Source organism: Corvus cornix, chromosome 10 (genome assembly GCF_000738735.6).
Source record: "Corvus cornix cornix isolate S_Up_H32 chromosome 10, ASM73873v5, whole genome shotgun sequence".
In the NCBI taxonomy this organism is placed as follows: domain Eukaryota; kingdom Metazoa; phylum Chordata; class Aves; order Passeriformes; family Corvidae; genus Corvus; species Corvus cornix.
In genome coordinates, this window is record NC_046340.1 from 1,560,157 (window position 1) to 1,580,925 (window position 20,769).

The 20,769-nt window shown below is 38.9% G+C and overlaps 1 long non-coding RNA gene across 1 annotated transcript in view; it reads left to right on the plus strand.

Moving 5' to 3' along the window:
* The window catches only part of LOC120410527, a 250,231-nt gene that overhangs the window by 38,657 nt on the left and 190,805 nt on the right, over window positions 1-20,769 (plus strand). The gene's annotated exons all lie outside the window — the stretch shown is intronic.

Below are 20,769 nucleotides of genomic sequence, written 5' to 3' on the forward strand. Positions count from 1 at the left end.
CATGGTGCTAATATCATCAAGGGTGTGGATTCAATCCCTGTAAGGCCATTCCTGTGAGAGTTGGAGTCAATGATCCTTGTGGATCCCCTCCTGCTCAGAATATTCTGTGATTCTGGGATCAGATTCCCAGTCACCAATTCCCTTTATTAGAAGGGAAAGTGCTGTATTGTGGGAGGCAAAATCCATCTGGAGGTACCATTTCACATTTACTGACACATCCTCACACTAGCTGTAGTACACCAGCAGTCATGCTCTAATAAATACTTTTCCCATGCTCGGTAGTGGAGATGAATGGATATTTCACTGAACAGTCAAGAATTCATGAAGAAGAGACATTTTCTTACAACTTTCACATATACCAGATCTTATGGTGCTACTTAAAGGAGGATGTGGTGAGAGGAATATTTATGTATTTCTTATGAGAGCAAAGTCCACAGAAATACGGGTTCTGTTGTGTGTCAGCAGCCATGGTCACATTAAACCCAACGCTGTTTTCCTGCAATTTTGTAAGTAAACCAGGATTTTACCTACACAAAACATTTATACACTAACAGAGGTTTCTCCTGGCATGATTTATGCCAATGTGATTCTTAGCATTGAACTGATTTTTTTCTTGTTAATATTTAATGCTGGTATGAAAGGAAGGCAGAAATGGTATTTCTCATTTATTAAGTTGTATGGTCAAATTGATGCCATTCTAAGAGAGATGGAATTTCTTATTTAATTTCTTGATTTGCATAATTTAGACATAAAAGGTGAATGTGGTAAAGAGTGGGGTATCTTAGTGTGGTCTCTTTTGGGACTGCTCTGTCCAGTGTCAGTCAGCAGGATGATGGATGCGTCTGTTCAGTCCAGAACTGGGAATTCACAATTGTGGATTTCTTTAAATTTAACCATTCCCAGGATTAAATTGTGCCTAGCCCCAGTATCCTAGCTTTGTGATTAGAAAAATTAGATTTGAATTCTTAATCTTTGTATGGAGACAGTATCGTTGAAATAATTATTTTCTTAAGAAAATAAAGAAGAAGAAAATTTTCATAAGAAAATATGTAAGTAGGAACAGTCTATGCATAGTACTCCTTTAAACAACTCAGTACGAGCTGAATTGTTTAGTAAGTTATTTCATCAAAAATTATTTCTTTGTCAGAATTTAAAATTACTGCTTCTGTATTGTAATTGAGCATGTATATACCTTGTGGCTTTGCAAGTATTCTCTTCAATTCAGCTTAAAGTGATTATGGCAGGTGGCAAATCAAAAGCTCTCAATGATATTCCAGTATTTCTCACAGAAGATGGGTAAGATGAGAAAAATGTCACTAGGTCACACCACAGATCTATCTAGTCCAGCAGCAGATTCTTACAGAAAAGTATTGGAAGACCCTTTTGAGAAAAGGGTCATTTTATATTCTTACAGCTTATGGCAATCAATAGTTTAAGGACTTCTAAGTCAAAAGTTATATCCGAACTGTCACATCAAATATCCAATGATAGACCTCTCCTTCAGGAGTTTGTCTAAACCTTTTTCAAGACATTTATAGTTTAGCCCTTGCAACACCTGTGGCACAGATGCAATTTTTCACAGTTCAGTTGAATGTCACGTGAAGGAGAATTTCTTTTGGTATGTTCTGTGCTTAATGCCTGATAATCCAGCTGATGGTCCTGTTCCTGCTCTCTGTGCCCGTTTCTTTGCCCTGCTCCAGTGTGAGCCAGCCTGGCACTTGACAGGGGACATGTGCTTTTAGCTGCTCAACCAACAGTGGTGAACGTTTGAGCTTGGCTCTCACCGTGGGTGAGGTCTCGCTGAGCAGCTTTGCTCATTCTTAGACATACCTGTTGTTGCTGGGTTGTGGCACTGGTCTTCATCGGGATTATTAAGGATGGAGGTCTGAAAATTTGGAGGCTGTGAAAACAGTGCCTGTGATTTGCATGTTGTTTAATATGCAGAACTCCACTGCATTAAAAACACCAAGCTGCATATTTGCACCATAAATACTCTGTGAGATTGTCCCCTGGGTCACTTCCTCCCCACAGCCCAGCAGATCATTTTGACTGGACAGGCTTTCCCCCTAAGCATTTCTTTTTGCAGATATGCAAGTTTTGCTTCCTAAGGCATTATTTCCCTTGAGGTTGCTTTCTCTCCGAGAGGAAATTATTTATGGCTACAATAGCTTTGATGATTGTTAATGGCATATACTGTCATTAACATTTATAAAATGCTCCCCGCCCCCTAAAACGTGTCAGGATAAATTGTTCATAGCTCCAAAACTCCCTACCATTTTCCCTGTGCCAGGGAGACTCAGAGAAGAGTCAGTGTTTCTCAATAGCAGCTTTGTGTGAGCTGAGCATGAAAGAGAGGATAATGTGCCTGTTTCTAGTTCGCCTCTTCTGGGCCACCATACAGATATGAGCAGCTGCACAAAATCCTCACTCAAGCCACTTTGGGTTTGAATCAAATCCTTCTAGAGAATGATTTCACAATTTAGATGATATTTAAAGTCATCCTTGCTCTTCCTTATTTCGTGATGTATTTGGTTTGGCTCAGTTTTTCCACCTCCAGACAGGTTCATTCCAGGAACATGCTGTCTCCCAAGTGAAAGCACCCAGTGCAGGCCAAGAATATTGATATGATGATGAGTTGCTATCTCAGTATTTAGCCAGAGGAGGATTATCCACTGAAGTGTAGATTGGCTTTTACTGCTGGCTGCAGGAATGCTGCTGCTCTGCTCTCCAGAGTTTTACTCCTTTCTAGAGTAGTAAAAGGGAGCTGTATGTGTGAGTCTAGCAAAATAATGCCACACAAGGAATATGCAGTAAACACCCGAGCGGACAAAAGTGTGTTCACCTTGATCATTCAAAACTTTCATCATATTTTTTCCATTTTATTGCTGCATATGATATGCCCCTACTTCTAATTAAAAAAGTTTAATTTCTAGTACATGTGGATAATATCTGAGATGTAAACAGCCACTGACTTTTGGTACATATTGTTTAAAATTCCAATTTCATTGGATTTATCACTATGTGTTGTTTGGGGTCTTTTTTTTTTATTTTTTGGTGGTGTTGTTGATCATTCCATAAATATCTTCATTCCATAAATTCATAATCCAGTCAATCTGAGAGACAGTTAAAGTTAACATAATCTTTAGAGTTTGGAAAAGTGCAGATAAGATCTGTATAATATTAACGTGGCAGCATGGAATAAGGAGTGAATTAGGAAATCTGAATTTCAAATAAGCAAATTGCTCAGTATCTGTGCTTTGCTAGTGGGTAATTTGAAACATTACTTATTTATTGCCATAATAATTTATTAATAAAAATGTTATTTATTTATGACATATCCATGCATTTGCTAGGCAACTCATAAAATAAGACTGATATTTACCAAGAAATGCTTACATGCTTAGATTGCACAAAATCTCCTAGTGATAAATGGCAATATATCGCCTGTAAATCCAGGATTTTGGTGATGGAAGACTGTTGTAAAGTGTAGAAAAAATTTAATATTTTCTTAGTAGTGGAATTTTATTAATTTACTTTTGGATTTCTGCTTCATAACTCTCATTCTGTAGTTCTTATTTGTTCTCTTTGGATATTTTTCCTAATACAGTACTTGATTCTCATCTTTACACTGTACGTTGTGGGGGGCATATGAAAGAACAGTCATTTTTGTATTTGAAGCTAGGAATGTCTTAAAAATTGCTACATATTTTAATGAATAGTGAATTCAAATGGTATTATATACAATACTTATGAATCTTAGCACTGTGAGCACAAATTTGAGACAAAAGTTGAAAAGCTGTCAGGTTGGGGTTTTTTTGCTTGGTTGTTTTTGTTTTGGGGGGAGTTGTTGTTTTTGTTTGCTTCAGGTTTTTTTGGGCGTTCTCTAATATTTATTTTGGGCCAAGGACTAGAAAAGTGGAAGTAGATGCATTTGGTGATGATTCTTTTGTATTTCAGTAAATACAGGGGTTTTTTGTTAAGATAGCTTTGATTCAGTAAAATGAATGCTGTGAGAATTTACTTAATTTTACATATCCATTTTTCAACTGATAAGAACACTGGGACTGCTAAAATCAGACTTCCCTTCCTGTGGCTCAACAAATATCGTGTAACAGCAGATCTCTACCTTGATATTTAGATGATTAATTTTTATGTTTCAAAAATCACAGTAAAAATGCTGTTTGTTTTAAACTAAGGTTTTTAATAAGAATATAAGGTTTTTTTTTTTCCAAAGAGTGTCTTAGAGGCACAGTGCAGCTGTTGGTGAGAAGCAGAGGGAAATGTTAGGTCACAGGTCAGAGTACCCAGTGGTTTTCAGTTAGGATGCTAATTTACAGGCTCTGGAATCAAACCGTGTTATTTCTGCCTTGTTTAAAAATCTTTAACACAAATCTTCACATTCCAGGTGAATCCTACCACTCTGATCAGCTTCTGTGTTTATAGATGCACTGAAGGAATGTTCCATCTGAGCTACTCTTAAATGTTTACTTTAGGATGAAATGAATTACTAAACTCCATTGACTTTTAACTAGATTTCTGTTTATTTTGAAAGGTGTCCAGGCTGAGGAAAGCCTACAATCTGTTTACAGAATGTTAAAGGTATTCTTAAGTCACCTCAGTGGTGACCTCTAAGTTTCAAACTGTGAGTTTTACTGTGTTATCGTGTATTTTAAATTGTAGAAATCTCCAGTTTCCCTCAGATTGATAACCATGTAAGAATCCAGGGCTGTATTTTATGTATTGAAGCACTTTAAATCCAGCTGTGGCTGCCCAGTGATCTGTTGACTGGACCAAACCTTCCTGTTCGATGCCATGGACAGCCCTTCATGTTGGTGAGACAGCTGGGAGGCCTGGGGACCTTCAGCTGGGAGTGACCCAGTGCTTGCTCCTATCCCACAGCTGGAGCTGCCACATTTGGCCACGCAATAGCCTGGTCAGCTGATGGGGACCTTCACTTCAGTCAGTGCAGTTCCCAGGAACCTTTGTGACTGGCCCTGGTAGGGGAGCAGGAGACATTATTTTGATTTTTGGAAAAGACTGGAGGGTGGAGGTTGCTGAATCAGTATTGGGCTGTCCTTCAGTAGATATGCATTCATGATAAGGCAATCGTTTGCACTATTTTTAACTGCCATTATGGCAGATAGCTTTTAATAGCTCTTGTTTTTTTTATTTTATTCAAATTAAAAGATAAAACTAAATCCACAGAATCTGCCCTTGCTCTTTTTCTTTCCTAAAGTTAAATTGATCAAGAACCAAAGAGATACACAGTTAAATGCAGTCTTATTCTAAATGCTTTTGCAAATAGGTATTTGTTTCCATGACCAAAGTGGTTGCCTGAAGACCAAGATAATCATAATCTGAAATGAAAGAGTAGTTAGCTCCTTTCTTGCTGAGATGGGAATTCATTAACGCTGTTAACGCTGCTGCCTTCTAACATTACTCTAAAATTATGAAGTCTTTTAAATGCCTTCCTTAACTCATGAATGCGTGACACAATCTGACTTTAAAGGCGTTCTAGTGAAAGAAAATTCTTCTTCTTTAGGTTGTATCTTGTGAACAAGTGACTATAATAAATTGATGTGTTGTATATTGCATGACTTTAAATATTGTAGCAGCATGAAATAAGTTAGAACTTGAATGAAGGAGCAGACAGGATAGACAGAGAATAGAATCACCCATGTCAGAGAGAGACAGAATGTGCATTCTGTGTAGCTTTCTTAACATTTGACATAGATTTTGATTGTTTTCTGACACTTTTGCAGCTTCTAGCCACCTCACATTATTTACAATGTAGGACTTGATAGAGAATTTATTTAATAAATGCAATTCATTTAATCATTGACTGTGCTAATGCCAAAACAAATCCACCTTACAACTGTGAATCACAAACCCACTGGGATGTATCAGTCTATCTCTGCCACAAAAGCTCACAGAAAAGATGGCCTTTGCAAAGTGCTTTGAATATTAATGAATCAGGCCCTAAATTTTACAAAGCCAGTGCAGCTGGAAGCGAGCATCATCCTTGATGGTGTTCTGACATAATTCTGTTCAGCCTTGGGAGTCAGTTGTCACCAAATGAGAATTTGACTTCACTGAACATTAGGTTTGTGATCTAACATCTCATCTGCTGCATTAAAGATGTTTACATGCTTGCCCTTCTGATGCTAGGATCTACCTGTGTGTCTTTTCCTGATATAATTCCAGTCTTCAAATATTTATAGGCAGGCTCAAATAATCTCATTTTTTCTAAAGACATTGTGGTATCCTCTCCTGGCAATTTCCAAAACCAGTACTTGTTCTGGTCCTAAACAGCACTGGGGAAGTTAAATAGAAGGAATGGGGTCCCCTGGTCTGATGTGCTGGGCTTGGTGTGCTGCCCCAGTGTGTGCCTGGCAAGAGTTTGATGGAGAAGAGCTAAACTGCAGCTGTGTGGGTCTTTCAAGGTATCAAAGAACTGCAGATAGAAAAGAATGTAAGAGATTTCTACCCCATCCTCATAAGATGTAAAAGTCATTAAATGGCAGCATGATTCAGTGTTCTATGTTTTCAAAGCATGTTTCACTTCTGTTCAATTCTGTGAACAGAATTGTTCCTTATTGCCAAAATCACAGTGGTACTTCAGCCATGGCAGCGCTGCCTGATGAGCTTGACCAAAGCATGCCCAGGGTGAGGGAACCTGCACCCCTCATTACACACAGAATTTCACACTGCAGGATTGTTTCCTGGTGGTTTTCAATCTTCCTTCCTACAATCAGCATAGGGTCATAGAGTTGTTTTTAGAGGTGGCAGTTTGTGAGGCGGTTTCATCAAAACCTTACAAGAATTTTTGTGTATTTAAATACAGCTATCTTAATAATGGTGTGTACTTCATTGGTGTTGCAGCCATTCTTTTTTTCCTTGATTGTTCATTTTTGTATTAGAATGACAGTCCTGTCTCTGAGATGTAAATTAGATGCAAAGGAAGCAAAGCATAGTTTCTGAATTCCTGACAGGCAAGCAGAGTGGTAATGCAGAAGGTAAAGATGTTTCGAGGGCCATGACATTGAGAGTCTTCTGGGGCATCTGTCACTACTTCACAGCGTCAGACGACAAGATTGCAAATCTGAGTGTCTTAGCTTTCAGCCCTGAATCTGGACAGAACTGCGTGGTACAGGGGGATAAAATCAGCCAGATTCTTTGTGGTTAAGTCGTGGTAGGATTAGAAAATCTTTGGTCTTCCTGCTCTGTGTAAGGTTTTCTGTTGCATTCATCCCTGTTCAGAGTGCAGAGCAGACGTGCTCATGGAGATCATACACTCTGGTCACAGGTGACAAAAGTGCCTGATGAGAATGTATGCTACTAAAATGCAAGATGTAATTAAAACAAATCTGCCCTCACCGAAGTAATAGAAAATGCAAAATAAAAGCTGCTAATGAAAACATTTTATCTTTATAATTGTTCATTCATGACCACAGGCTAATGTAGCAGAGCCAGGGGCAAGGGGCAGGATACAGGATGACAGGATGATAACAAAGGTATTGCAAAGCCTTTTCTACCCACCCCCCTTCATTTCTGCACAGTGACACCACAAGGCTGGGCCCTGTTTATAGGCAGGAAATAAGATATTTTGCCACCGGAGCATAAACATGTTCAATTTCCCAGTTATCATAAAATTGCCAACTGTTCTTTCTGGAAATTCTCTGCTTGTTTTTGTCTGCAGGACATGCATTTTGAATGTTTCTCTTGGTGGTCGTGCTGTGGTAACAAGATGCTTCCACCTCAAGGCACTCAGTTACCCACAGTAACAAATACCAGCATAATTACCCTGAAGACACCAAGAGCTTCCTCCTTTTTAGGCCCTGTACAAGGACAGAAGGCGAACTAAGCACTGCTTATCTCTGCTTCCTCACACATATGAATGACATCTCTAATGAGAGCAACAAAGGCAATGCCAAAATTATTACAATTAATCAGTCATTCAATCTGTGCTGGAGGAGTGAAGGCAATTCAGAGGAAAAGGGAGAAAGCAGAATGTGTGGGTGTCAAGAACTGAGGACACAGATTTATTGAATGAACTTAGCTAAGAATCACATGTATAGTGGAAATGTCCCCACTGCATGAGAGGCAGTATCTAAAGCTTTCCTGATCAGCAGTTACCACGAAAGGAAGCTGCAACTCTTACTGGCTTTTGTCTTATCCTTGCAGCTTTGTTGTAGCACAACAAAGATCATTAATCTTTTGTATTATTAAGAGGCCTGAATCAGGACACAATTTCAGTGGACACGTACAAACACCACCTCCCTTCTTTTTTGTGGAAAGACTTTACCATTACAGTGAAATACAAAAGGGCTGGCAGGAATCTCCTGTGAGGAGCAGCTAGGGACTTGGGGATTATCTAGTTTGCAGAAATGAAGACTGAGGGATGACCTCATTGCTCTCTACAGCTTCCTGGGGAGGAAGGTAGAGAGGGAGATGCTGAGCATTTCTTGATATCCAGTGAATTGTTCAAATCTGCTCTGGGGGAGGTTTAGATTGGACATTGGGAAGAATTTCCTTACCAAGAGGGTGGTCAAACACTGGAACAGGTTTTCTACAGAAATGTTCCCTGGGCTGGTCAGTGTTTGAGAGGCACTTGGACAATGCCCTCAACCATATGGCCAGAGAGCAGCACTAGATGGTGGCTGCAGGTCCCTTCTGAGTGAAACAGTCTGGTCTGTTCTTTGTGAGCCAGCAGAGTGAAGGCCTCAAACACAAGGGATGAGAGCAGCCACTCTGCAAGGCTGGTCCTCTGTTCACCCTTAGCCTCATCATCACCTGCATCATCCTGCAGCCCTCTGAGCAGGCGAGGTGTTTAGGAAGGGACTGGGAGGAAGACAGTGATATTGTTGTTTTCTGTGGTGTTCATGAAGATTCTCATCCACCAGAGAAGGATGAAGCCAAAGATGCTTTACTTCAACTTTGATGAGCAGGTACAGGAAGATTGATTTTCCTCACTGAAGGTGGAAGAACCCTCTCAAGACACAGCACAAGATGGTGAAGGCAGTACCGCATTACACAGTCAGTGTGACTGAGAATGCAGCAGCATCTCCTGTGCACCTTTATTTTATTACATTAGAGAAAGGTGGTAATGTGGTACAGGAGATGCTGGGGAGACACAGCCTAGAAAAAGTATTTTGAACAATAAGAAGGAAAATAGATCACGGTTATATTATGTAGAAATAATCTGTGAGACTGTGAAGAGTCCCAAACCAGTTCCTGCCATACTATTTTATTTTTACAGTGCCCAGTGAAATGCATATTCAGTTTGCTCTGCCAGCATTATTTACAAGGCATCTTCACAATGGCATTCCTGCCCTCATATCCCTGTACTTGCCCAGGCTTTAAGTCAGTTAGTCAGCAAATAAACATTATAGAAACCTTCAGGGTTTTTTTTATTTTCTATGGTGTGCTTTTCCCTGATTCGTCTGATATTGCTGTTAGATCCACTGTGCTACTCGTACAGGGCAGCTTGGAGCCCACCACGAGTAAAATTCTGTTGTGGAAATTACAAGTTATAGTTCCAGAGAACTACCATGTCTTTTGGTCTGAGTGGAGGATTTGTGAATGTTGTTTTGTTTAAAAATAATTGGTTTGATTTAGAATATTTTTGTTTATATCACTTCGGTGCTTTCAGTTTGTGTGGTTCCTCTTGAGATCTGGCTGGGCAGTTTTCTAGAACCTGCCTTTGGGCTGGGCAGCACATGCTGATGGTGTCCCCCTTGCACCTCTGCAACCACTCAGGGTATAAAGTGGAGAGATCAAGTTTTTATGTTCATTACCCCTCTCCTTCCCAGCTCTTTTACCTACTCATCGTAGAGTGGGTAAAATATTCAGAATATTTGGAAATATTACAATGTATGGCTAAGGACAAAAAAGTTAGAAGCTCCATGTATTTAGAGAGCCATCCAATTTATGAATCTGGTTTCTGCATTCCCTGTTCTTGGTTTCTTCCCTCAGCTCAAAGCTCTCCTGAGATCACGCTATTTGTTTATCTTGATTTCACAAACTAGATGTTACTCTTATAAACACAATATAGAGCAAGCTGCTGTATATTTTGGAGCATAGTTCTTTGGCCTGTGAGTGGATTTCTTAGATAATTCTGTAATTATCCAGTGAGAGTTTGAGAATGTCCTGCAAAAAACTGTGTCAACATAAAGGAAGATTGTTAGTTTATTTAAATTTCACCAGAATCCCACTACATAATCCCGCTACAGGCAGGGGAAAAGTCTTAGATCTAATCTGAAATTGCTTATGACCTTGTTGGGGGAAGACAGAGGAAAATGAGTGTTTCTGTTAGTTTACCAAGAACAGCCTAGTTTCTACCAGATTAAAAATGTAATTTCTGAACATCCATAAAAAAGTAAAAAACTGAATGATAGCTCAGATTTTTCTAGATTTTTCCAGTGCGTCAATGTCACCTTCAGTCAGTGATTGCAGGGAAAATGCCAGATGCCCAGCAAGTAAATAATTTAGCTCAGGCTGTGATTGTTAATTACGATCAGTCCTAAAGAATTTGGTAGAGATGATGATCTCTTCAAGCCATGAGGAAAAAAAAATAAATCAAAGGGATTAGACAAAGAATGTTCAGAAAAGGAGAATAAAAGAAAAAATTCCAAAAACTTCCATCTGCGAAAAATTATTGCAATGAACTTTTTATTATAAAGTACTGAGGGACAAGTGTTAAGGGGTAATTTCCTGAAGGACTGTTTCCAGACTCTAAATTCTTTATGCAAAAGAAAGTGCTAAAAGGTAATAATTAATCATTCCCGTTCAAATCTTCCAGGCATTGCATGAACAAGATTTAGCTGCATAAAACCTGTGGCTAAATCCCATGCCATGTTGAAAAGGTATATGATATTATCTCCATCAAAAAACCCAGTGCCGTGGCAGAAATACTGGAGCCAGTTCCTGTGGGAAAATGGTTGTGATCTAAGGGCTGTCAACTGCTCTAAGATATCGTTCTCATTTCTGTGTCTCCACATTACTCTCAGGTTTGGGCTACAGCACAATGGGGTTCACATTTTCTGTTTACTGTGCAGCATTTGATCACCCAGGAAAAGGAAGGAGCCAGTAAATATATGATGGATCCCTTCACGTGTGGACCCTTAGTTATAGGGTAGACTTATCACATTAGGAATTATTATTTTATCATTTCATCGGGTGACTGCCTGAAAGATTGATGACCTCAGAGGTGTGTGTACAATTCCACTACAATTCCATAACATTAAAGTGTTTGTGCTCTGGTTTGGTTTTTTTTTTTTGTACATTGTAAGGCAAATCTGCAATATAATATTGGGATTAAAATATCTATAAGTTGTGTTCCTGACATGTTATTGGCATGGTACTGTAGAACTACTGCAGTAGAATAATGTAATGCTGCTTTTGTTTGTCAAAATGTCTTTTCCTATTAGCAAAAGAAAAATCTATTCTTTCCTGCTGCTGGAACTTCCTTATCCCCAGGGACCCATGTGGAAGGTGGTTTCCAGAGAAAACGTAGAGGTTTCTGTCCTATTTCACACTCTTTCCCTCTCTCTCTCTCTCTCTCTCTGGTTCTCACAAAAACGTTTTTGGATACTTTGTAGTTTGAATGAACACGGAGAAGGAGTCATTGTACATCGCTACCATTCACACAGGCATGATGGGGATGCACACTTGGCTGGTGCCATCAAGACAGTGCCCAATCTGGTTTTATGCCAAAGGGTCCTTTGAGAAGTGTTCTACTGAATCTGAGATGTGGAGTTCCTGTCAGGAGATGGGGACAGTCTTCTGCAGGATATATTTAGTCTTTTAAAATTGTGGTTTTACATCACCAAATTAGGCAGGAAAGATAGTGCTATTTAAAAAACAATGCACAGAGTTAATGGATATGCAGGCTGAACTTTGGGTCCAGAGGATTTTAAAATCCCTCTGAAATGTCAGCTTGATATTAGTGTCTGATTGCTAATTGCTTATTTAGTATTGAAGTATAACCTTGATTATAGCCTTCAGTATTTAAATGACATAAATATAAGAGAATTAATAACGAGGCTAGTAATGGTGAACAGGCCAGATATCTTACCAAGGGTAGACATCTCATCTTGGTGAGGTATTTAAAATGAGAACAAATTTCCTCACCATACTTAAACCATTCCTTCTCCTTTAAAGGGATTATTGGCTTTCTTTCCAGCTGTTATTATGTTTCTATATACTGTACTAATCTGTCTCTTATTTGACATAATGTAACTCATTTTTTTGGGAAGAAAATACATGATGCAGGTTATTTTTGCATGGTCTCTAAGTATGCTGATCTGTTTGACCTTAGTGTATTCCTCTGCCTAGGCAGGACTAGCTTCACTTGCAGTGTGTTTGAGCTTGAGTGACAGAGGGGCTGGTTTGAACTGAATGTGGTTGTAGAGCACTGTAATGACTTCATTCTGTGTGTTGGTGCCCTTAGTGTGCATGGACAGGCCAGAGAGAATGTACTGAGAATTTACTGCATCAATGGTGTTTGCATGGTTCCTTCACTGCCTTCAAACAAAGCTTCCCATCCCATGAGGGGCTTCATGGCTGTGTGTCCTCTTCTGCTTGGGACTCTGAGAACAGCATCCCCCACTTTGCTCCTCAGGAGCTGGTGGGCAGCCAGAATTGGTCCCTTTGCCATTGTGCCCTTGGAGGTGGCACCAGCTGACAGTGCTTCGTAATTGTACTCTTTGTTTAACAGCCACCCAGGGGTCTGCTGAGGTTCTGGGAGATTTTGAAAGGAAGGATTGAAAGGAAGCCATTCTAGAGGCTTTTACTAGAGAGACGAATGAGCACTGAACAGTACTGGTGAGGCTGGAATTCTTGTACAAAGAAGCAAAGCTGGATCTGTAGCAGTCAAAAACTCAGATAATTGGTGGCAGTGCATCCTGTCCCTCATCTGCTTCTGCCAGGATGCAGCTTGTGCTGTCATCTACTCGAAGCAGATTGCAGTGTCCCAGAAGTTTGACCAAGCTTCAAAGCTTTGACTATCGCAGTGGAGAGCGTTGCCCTCAGCAGACATCCATTTGCTCCTAATGTGGAAAATACAGTCTGCAAAGCTAGTTTGTTCTTTTTTTCAGAGTTCTGGTCTACAGACATGTTCTCTAAAGAAGTGCCATGAAGTATGGTGATAGCTGCTGGCACAGCAAGAGAAGAGAGAGTTCAGACTAAAGTCATCAAATAAAACAATTTAGTAGAAAACTTCTAACGGTGCTTTTTAGCTCATTAGAAGGAAAACACTGGGTCAGCCCTTTTAAAATTGTATTTTCAAAAGGGTGGCAGAAAACAGTATAGCATTTTTTCTGCAGGTTCCTTCTGAGTGGACTCCTTTGAGTAGCTAAAAGAAATATTATCTCCATTGTTTAAATGTTGTTAAAATATGGGGCTGGTTTTGCAATCAATTTCTTATGCAGTGCTTTGAGTGGGTGAGAAAGCGTGCTAGGGCAGTGTGATGGGTTATGACTTCAAACCTTGAGGAGCTGAGAGGCTGGCTAAATACTCCTCTGGAGTTCTGTGCTAAGATACTGTCTGTCCTTTTGAAGGACAGATACTGCCTGTCCTCCTGTCTTCTTCCTTTTGAAGAACACCAGCTTAATCTATGATATTCTGTATTCCTGAATTATTTAGGAACACATAATTATGTAGGCAAGGAAAATAATTCAGTCTGAATGTTCATCTCAGGAAAGTTCTTTCAGGTCACCTGTTTGATGCTTTTTCATACTTTTTTTCAAAAAAGAGAGTGTTTATGAGAAGGGATCCACAGATCCTGCTCTTGGTGAGATGCTGGTCCAGAAAGGAGTCTTGGTTTTAAAGAACTTTGACTCCACAAGTTCTGTGGGCTTCAGCTTCTGTTGCTATATTTGAGGACCAAATTTGCATTTGGAGCCAAGAAAATGCAGTAAAGCCATGTGAATTGCTGTTCAGTCCTGGCACAACTGAAAGGCAGAGGTTATTGTTTGCATCAGCCACGCCACATCTGTTTCTTCTTGCTACCTTCACCAGCTTTATCAACCTAGATAAAATAAGAAAAATCTCACCTTATTGCTCAACCATGGCAAGCTGAGGCTTTCTGAAAATTCAGACTTGTGGTTTTCTATTGCTAGATGATTAGCTAGTTTTCGTTTATGCCTCTGAAAACCTACAAAGACCACAGAGTATTTAGTTAGACTTTCTCCTTTTTGTTTAAAGGAGAAGATTCAGGTAATGAGGGCTGTAAACCTGTGCAGAGATGCATGATGGTAAATTTCAACATACCCACTTGTGCTTTGAGATTGCTTTTATCTTTATCTGTGCTCACGCCTCAATTTTTTTTTCAGATTCTCAGTTTCCAGTAACTTAAATAACCAGTCTATGTAAACTAAAAAAAACCAAAACCAGTGGAGCCAAACAATAATTTCATTGGCAATCACTTAGCTGAAGATTATTAGTTGTCAATCATTTTGGGGCTAAGTTTTTCATACCTCAAAGACCAATAATATATAATTTAGACTTGTGAATCACAGGATCTTTTGGAAAGTTGAACTAAAAATCAGACTATGATTTTGCAAAAAAACCTTTCAGTTGTTCAGTGAATCCTGATGTTGCTAACATTAAGAGGGCAAAAGCACTGAGGACCTTATTGGTTAAAGTTCATATCCAATAGAATGGGACTCTCTGATGTGACTGAGTGTTTTTTATTACACGGGGTTTGTTTGAAGCACATCTTTCTCGTAGACAGTACCCCAATAAAATGTGTGGTATCAGTAGGGCAAATGTTAGAAAGTTTCTGGTTTTTTCCGAGTGGTGATCTCAGTCTAAATGGCCAAGAGCATTTCCATTGCATTCTGTGTATTTTTATTTCTGGATTTCATTGTCTATTCATCGAGAATGCCTGGAATTGCAAAGATAATGGCATTGAAATAAATGCTATTAAAGCACTTTAAGAACTTCTGGTAAACTGATTTATATGCAGCAGCTGTGGGGTAAACTGAAACAGTAATTGACCCCATTGCCCTTTTCTGGCTGTTGAAGGTGGAGTAATCTCAGGGGGACCTGTTCATCTCTGCCCCACAGTGCGAGATGACTGCAGAGTCATTGCAAGGAATTCAGGTTTAGGCTTATAAAGATTTGTCACTAGCCACTGGATATCATTGGGCTCAATAAAATCAACAAGCTTATAATTAGTCTGAACTATCTAACAGTAACCTAATTTAAAAATGCAAATAATAAAAACATCTACCATAACATTAAAAATTTCTTAAAATATTACAGATTCAAGTCACAGGAAAGAGTGCTGATCTTGAAAAGCTTGATGCCAATTATGTGCTTCACTGAATTAAAATGAACTCATATTATTAATAAAGACTCAAATGATCTAGTCTGCTAGTCCAACCTTTCATCACCTCATACTTTCATTAGAAATGAACTTTTCAATTACCAACTGTCTTTCAAAACTTAGTACTGAGTTCCAAAATTAAGTTTTCCAGACTGTGATTCAGTCACAGGAACTTAAGTAATACAGAACAATCCTGCAGAATTTGACACTGTTACATGTCATTCTCTCTTGCTGCTTCTTGCGTCTTTTCACATTAAGTGATCATCTTGTTCGGGCCACTGACAGTGGAAACTAAATCCAGCTGAGCAGGGACTTTTAGAAGAATAAGGCTCAGAAATAACCCAGATATATACAAAGAGTAACATCTATCGAAGGTAATATTGAAATCTGAAAATTGAAATGCAGCTGTCAGCTCTTCTGATGACTGCCAGAAGCAATGGATGGAATGAAAAATATTTGAGAAATCTTTGCGCGTTTTCTTTTACAGTTTGAAGAACATTTCCTTATTGGAATATTTTATTCTAATGATCCTAAAGGAAATCCCATTGATTAAGCTGAGAACATTTGACATGTGAACCATTCCTGGTCTTAGTGAAGTTCTTGTTCTGGGAATTGGTAGATGAGGGTTCTGCAGCTAATTTTGTACTGGAATTTTTGTTCAATGTTGAACAAAATCTCTGAAGATTTTTATAGATATTCAAGCTGCCTGCAACACTCCTCATTACTTTTGATGTCTATTTTTTATCAGACTATAATACTACATACCATAGTTGGTGGGATTTGTCTTAGGCGGGTCAGGTACTCTTAATCTGGGAGTTTTAGTTATAACCAAACTATAGAAAATAAAAATTAAAATAGAGATTGTCAAGTAGTTATCACATACATTTACACCCATATCTGCTATGATACATAAGCAATTATAAAAAAAGAATGGAAATATTGGAGTGTTTTGCAGAGAACTCTGTATCAAATGGCTCTGCAGAAGCAGTTGCATCTTCTCTCCCAAAGCAGTTCAAACACTGTGTTTGAGCTAAATAGATTTACTGTAAAATTAATGGTGATCTATAAGGGAGAAAACCAAAAAGGTTAATATGGTGTGTTCCTGGAAGTTCCTTTGAGCTGAGTTCACGTACACTCAAGGACGTCAAAATTTTTATTGAGAGCTTACTTTTTAATTTGAATGTTGTATTTTTATTTAAAAAATTGTAAAAAATCTGTCAGGAAAGAGTAAAAGACTTTGGAAAATATTCAAATAACTATTTCCTTAAAAGGTAAGCCAAAAATACAAATGCTGATTGCCTCAGAGGAAAGTAGTAAAATTATATAGATTATGAATCTAATAGGAAATTGGAGAAAGGAAGAAAAAAACCACCTTAGAACAAAAGCCTTAGCATTATATAATGACATTAAGTTGCAGGATATTTTGGTGGGGGGTACTGTAAGCGACACAGCTTCTGTGCCTCTTACTCCTCCGGCCTCATTCCCAGCTATCTCCTAGCTGGGAGTTGTTCTTCAGCAGCTTCCTTCTCCTGGATATTACTCTGGTCTCTCTGCCCAGAAGTCTACTTGCTCTCCGTTTGGCCTCCATCTTCTTTCTTCTGGCCCAAGTTTTCTGGGCCTCAGTCTGTCTTTTCCCTGCACTTACACAGTTTCTTTTCCATTCCTCAAGCTCCTCTTCCCAGTCTGTTCCCTAAAAGATTGGTGCTCTCCCTGGATATTTGAGTTTGAGAGCTGCCTCTTGTGTGTTGCTTGGACTTAGTAAGGCGAGTATTGAAATGGCAGCAAAGACCTCTTGCCTTCGTTCAGATTGTTCGACTCCGATTTGGCACTGAGCTGTAATTGCAGAGAAGGACCTTCCCAGGCCCCTGGAGCACGTCCAGTACAGACAGAAAGGTTGGGAAGTAGAGCAACTGAAGTTCAGGAAGTACTGGCTGTGCACGAACCACAAGGCTTGAAGTTGAACGTTTTTGAGCTGCTTTTCATTGAGAGTGCAAAAGGCACAAGATCTCTGCCAACTTGCAAGTCCTTGCTCTAAAGCATGGGACTTTTTAAAGAAAAGACTTCAGAATCTTTTAACATTCTAAGCAAATGCTGTTTCCCGTTGCCTTTTTCTCAGGAACGGCTGCAGTATTTTGACTGAAATTGTCCCGGAAATTCGGGCCAAGGGAGACACATCACCCAGATGATCCTAGCTTTCTCCGTGGTGCCAGTGATTGAGAACAGGGTCTTTACTAGGGGCACTGTGCCAACCTTAATTGAATTGTATTCTGTCAGGGAAAGTCTTTTTCTGTCTTTCTCTGCAGGTGTTTATTTCTTAATTCCTTTACTTTCAGTACCTGTTCCTTAAAGCTTGTTGCTCTCTTCATCTTTCAGTAAGCAAGCAGTGACATGAGAACACTTGACATCTGCAGTGAAGTCTGGCTCTCAGTTCCATTTGAAACCCAGCACAGGAAACTTAGTTATCAGAATCCTTTTGAGTAAAAATTATTATTATGTGGGAGGAGCTCAACTTGATTGTTAGATTGCCAAGCTTTGTGCAAAACTGTTTACATTTACAAGCCAGCAAAATTGATGTGGAACACTGTGATACACAACCAAGAACTGCTTTTTTTCCCAGTCTCTTTCAAGATAGAATTTTTTCTGTTGTCTGTTTTTCATTAAATCCAAATGACTACCATTATTTATCAGCTATTTCAGAAAATGTTAAAGGTTATATTGGAGAAGATTTTTTGATCTGAATTTTAGGTTTGTTTACAGCACCTTGGTTCAGAATTGCTGTTTTCGTGCTGGGAACACTTGAAATCACTCCTAGGTACGCTTGCATTGAAAATATGTATGTACACATGTTTAAATTAGCATGTTTGTACTGTGATAAACACAACTGAGCACAGTGAGCTGGCAGGGCATGTGCTCTTCCACGTGTGGCTGTGCAGAACATTCACTGCTCCTCTACCTATGTGAAATATCTGAAACACTTTTATGCAAAGATATTAAATGCAATAAGTTTCTAATTCCCAATTATAAAGTTTTGATGTTTTTGTCAATAGAACCTTATTTGTCTTGCCCTGGACTTGGAATAGCAAGAAAGACTGCATAAGCACAAAGAATTTGGAGGCACAAGAAGGACTGAAAAATCCTTCATGTAAAAAGTACAGATTGAAGATTTGGCAATGGGGTACATGGGCATCTGTTCCTAGACACAGCCTTGTGCTTAGACAGGGCTGATCATGATTGAGTTTGGTAATACTTCTGGTCTCCAGCTTGTGTGGAGCCACCTAATGAAGACCAGATCACCTGGCACTGATTGACACAACGTTTAACTGAGACATGGAGGAATGACAGGATGTGGAGGCTGACTGACCTCCCCATAGGGCCCATATGGTTGAGCTTTCTGGTTGGTTTATATATTGAAGACAATGCACAAACTGTGTCTGTTCTGTACTCCCTGTGTACCTAAATGAAGTATTTTGTCCTCCAGAATTATTACTAAAAGCTTGTTCCTCTGCTTTATTAGTTGTTACATCATGGGAAGATCTGCTTTGTCCTGTCTGCATACTGGGTTCTCCTATTATCAAAATGTACCCTAACACCATTTTAAAGGGAAGATAAAGACTGAAAATGTAGCTTTGTCTATTATAATTTTTCAACTTTATAGTGTGGTTTTCTAAAGGGCTGAAGGTATTTGGTGACATTTACTCTATGTGGAAGAAGCTGGAGCTGGTAAAAGGTGTTAACAGAGGATGGAGAGCACGTATGCATCATAAACTTTTTCACAATTTAAAGTTTTTCATTTTGAGGAAGTCCATCATATAATTTAATATCATGATGACACTAACAGTGAAAATGCTCCAGCTTTCTTTATTAAATTGTTTGAGCTTTAATAGCAAGTGCCTGTGATGACAACTTCCAGATCTCCTGGGAAAGTGTGGTATGATTCAGGAATGTCTGTCACCCAGTGCTGTCTTGTTTATGGTGTAGGTATTTTTTTCTGAGTAGCAGCACTTGTCTGGGATGGCTATGTGAATTACCCCTTACGAAAAGACCTAAAATATTTCTATTACTTACTTGCAATTACTTGTATTAAAACATTTATTGCAGCATTTACTATTTCAAAGGCCCTAAATGGAATTATCTGTGAGAAAGTTCATTATTCACAAAAACTATTTTTGGAGATGTTTGTGGTCAATCAGTATTATTTTTCTGTATCATTTACATTAGAAGTGAGCACGTGCCTAAAAGATAAAATGTCAGGTAAATTGATGACTTCCCATAGCTGGTGGTGGAAAACGGGGTATGTAAAGTTGATAGCACCCCCCCTGCCTCCACTGGGAGCTGCTTCTGCACACTTAAGTTTTAATTCTGGACTCGTAACTCTGAACTTCCAGACTGATTCTTTAGATTGGAACTGCCAGCTGATGGGCAGGGGGAAGGGAGTTTATCCATCCATATGAAATATCAAATAACATCCCGAGATGTCACCTCTTAACATTTTGCTTAAATGCCATGATATTCTAAGCAGTTGCCTGAAAATCGTGTTGAAATGGAGCCATTTGCAAGTTTGCAGACATCTATTAATGGTTACTGCTGATAAATGACAATGAATAAATTACTTGAGGAATAGCAAATTTTCTTAGTGTAATGTATTCTAAGACCTGCAACTTCCTCCAATAGAAGTTTTTTTCCGTAAGAAGTGTTTGTGTGCTTTGAGCTGAGTACAGGCACTCCCTTACTGCTCTGAAGTGGGTATTTATGAGGAGTTTACATATTGCCACAGAAGTTTGTACTGATGATTTGTGCAGGACAGGTAGGCAATTTATTTTGGGCTATGAGCTCATGGGCAAGGCCTCTGAGAAAATTGTCAGTTTGTTTGCTACGTGGGAAACTTTCTTGTGCATGTTCATACCCTGATATATGAAACAAGATAAATTGCATTTTTTTTTTACTGAGAGATAAGCACCCTCACCTGTTTATGAGCTGAAAACACGCACAGTTACCATGGAATAAGTGATGCAAATTAGTTTTCTCTTTAGCAAAGTGTTTATGTGTCTATTGTCTCTCTGATAAAATTGCTTCAGAATATAGTACCATCAGGCAATTATGGAACTGATATGGGAAGGAAAGTTTCTCTTTAATCTCCATCAAATGCTAATTATAGAGCAAAGGGGTTTCAGTTCTAGATTTATTTTTGTAATGCTTTGAAGCATGAGGATGCATGCTTTTTATTCAGTTTTCCTGTAATAAACTTGTTCTTCTCCTCATTATCCATAGATGTCTAACCTGTCTAGTGGCTGGTATGAATACCTAAAAGAAGGAAATTAAAAATTCACTTTCTGTGTTCTTTCATGCTGATGAAACTCAGTGAAATGAATAATCATTTAAGCAAAATACACAAAAAAAAAAGAAGTAAATTTAACAAAATTCAAATGTATTTAAAATTT